Source organism: Callithrix jacchus, chromosome 10 (assembly GCF_049354715.1).
Source record: "Callithrix jacchus isolate 240 chromosome 10, calJac240_pri, whole genome shotgun sequence".
In the NCBI taxonomy this organism is placed as follows: domain Eukaryota; kingdom Metazoa; phylum Chordata; class Mammalia; order Primates; family Cebidae; genus Callithrix; species Callithrix jacchus.
In genome coordinates this window covers 125,533,770-125,536,176 of record NC_133511.1, presented here as the reverse complement: position 1 = coordinate 125,536,176, position 2,407 = coordinate 125,533,770, and the positions used below count along the sequence as shown (strand labels likewise).

The 2,407-nt window shown below is 49.7% G+C and overlaps 1 non-coding gene across 1 annotated transcript; it reads right to left on the bottom strand.

Moving 5' to 3' along the window:
- Positions 1-2,076: 2,076 nt before the first annotated feature.
- Positions 2,077-2,138, bottom strand: LOC118145964 (U7 small nuclear RNA). The gene has a single exon (XR_004731438.2). It is a non-coding gene; the product is annotated as a U7 small nuclear RNA (small nuclear RNA).
- Between the last annotated feature and the right edge of the window lie 269 nt (positions 2,139-2,407).

Here is a 2,407-nt window from a genome sequence, read left to right as displayed (position 1 = left end):
CAAGAGAATCATGAGGGCGTCGTGACCCTTTTGATGGAATTATCTTAACTTCTTCAGAGCTCATTTCTGGGTCATTGTGATGGAAAGATTCATAAGTAAGAATGATCGCTTAGAGTTGATAATCGCAGCTGACACTTCCTGCCCTTTCCTTCATGTTCATAGTGGATCTGAATATGGAATTGTCCTGGGCACAGGCGATCCACAGCACAGTGCTTGGTCTTTATTTTCTTGGGGTGGTTAGACGGTGATTCCCCCAAGGGTCCCTCTGTGGGGGGATTGTGTGGAGTTGAGGGGGACACAGGCAGACATCAACAGAAGGAGTGCTCCCCAAACTCCTGCCAAGCCCAGGACCCCTTTTCCCTCAGCTCCCCCCGCTTTGTGATTGGCTGCCCCATCTGCGTTGCCAGCACCTGGCACTTGTCTATCACCCATCCGTTAGCTGGTCTGTAGCCCCCCAGGATTTCCATGGATGTCCACGCACCCTGCCAGGGTCCCCTTGATGGCTCCATGCACCCAGTCCCAAGCCATTTCTGCTGCTTTCTGCAGAACTGCCCTCAGCCAATGGGAGCTGCCTGGCTCATGGGCCTGAAGGTTACACTTCCCTCTGTGCAGCCCTTGATAAATGGCTGGTGGAAGAGCTCAGCTTCCTTCCTCAAGATGGGATTGTTGGAAACAGATGCTCGGTGCTGCAAGGAAAAATCAGCAGAGACAAAGGATCTCTCAGCAAGGCAACTTTTACTTCCTGCAGGAAGGGTGCCCTCGCCAGCCATCTTGCCGTGAGTACAATGAACGAAGGAAAAGCAGACGTATTTGCCCCTTACGCATTTGGGGTCGTCCTTACTGCTGTGTCTGATCTCCGTTGATTGGAGCCAGACCTCACAATCTGACCTAAAACCCAGTCGGCTAACAACTTAAAACTTTTCTATGCAGGTAAAAGCAATGGAGAGCAAAAAGGAAGTCCAAATAAGGACGGGCACAGGCTAGAGCTGGGACATGCCTGTGAGCACGTCCAGCACAGGTGTCTTGGTTAAAGTACAAGGACATAGAATGTGCCACGTGCCTGTGAGCGTGTCTAACAGCTGCACAGGATAGGGCTTAACAAAGAGTTATTAGCAAAAGGCAAGAAGGCTTTGAAGAAAGTCTTTAAAACAAACTATTATTTTAACACTTATGAAACTTTGTCGAGGAGCTTTTTTTCTGCTTCCCACAGGATGATCCTGTGGGGTCACTCACACACCAGAACTTCCCAGGGGAGCAGGCTGGGCTGGACTTTCTTCTTCTGTCCCACCAGCTTCCTTCACTTCTGTACAGGGTTCTTCCTAGCAGGCACCCTCAAGACCCACTTATGCAAAAGCCCCTGTGCAAGGTGCTACTGAAGGGAACCCAACCTAGGGCAGGCATTCAAAAGACCTGGGCTCCAGTCCTGATTTGCATCGGTTGTGGGAACCATCTGTGAGCTCACAGTGACTCCCATAACCACCTCTCCTCACCTGCACTGGCTGGTGCCTGGCAGCCTTTTTGTGCTATGAGGTCCCCCATCCCCAACCCAACCCACCATTGTAGCAGTGACCAGACTGGGCATCTGACTCCAACAAGATCATTCAAGAACTCTCCCTTCAGAATTTGGGACTGGGACTAAGAAAGAGTTCTCTTTCAGGAGCCCAGTCTGAAGAATGGAAGCCTACTGCCAGATGTCACTTCCTGCCTCCAGATGGCTAGGAGGAGAGAGAGGAAATACAGCCACAGGGCAGCAAGTAAAGCACAGGGACTGAGCAAGTGCAAGCGTTCCTCCATCCCGGGTTTCAGGGCCCCCAAGGCCTGGCTGACCTCCTGTCCCTGAGGTCCCTGCACCTGGGAGAAGTCCTCCTTTTCAGCTTGTTACTGCAAGTCTATTTCTTTATTTCTTTATTTTTTTTTTTTTGAGATGGAATCTTGCTCTGTTGCCCAGGCTGGAGGGCAGTGGAGGTTGCCCAGTGCAATCTCTGCCCTCCCGGGTTCAAGTGATTCTCCTGCTTCAGCACCCAGAGTAGCTGGGACTACAGGCACCTGCCACCACAGCCGGCTAATTTTTTTTAAAGGGACTTTCTGGCCCAAACCAGAAATTCTGCTAGACAAATTCTAAAAGAGCTGTAACACTATTTTTTTTTAAAAAAAAAGACTTTAGTAGAGTATTTTTAGTAGAGATGGGGTTTCACCATGTTGGCCAGGCTGGTCTTGAACTCCTGAGCTCCATGACCTGCCCACCTCAGCCTCCCAAAGTGCTGGGGTTAGAGGCATGAGCCACTGCACCCACTACCTCAAGTCAATTTTTTTTTATATCAGCCACAAATTCCTAAGTAATTCAGAGCTGAAATCATTAACTTCCTTCAATAATGAAGAAACAGAGGCTCAGAGAAGTTAAGTAACT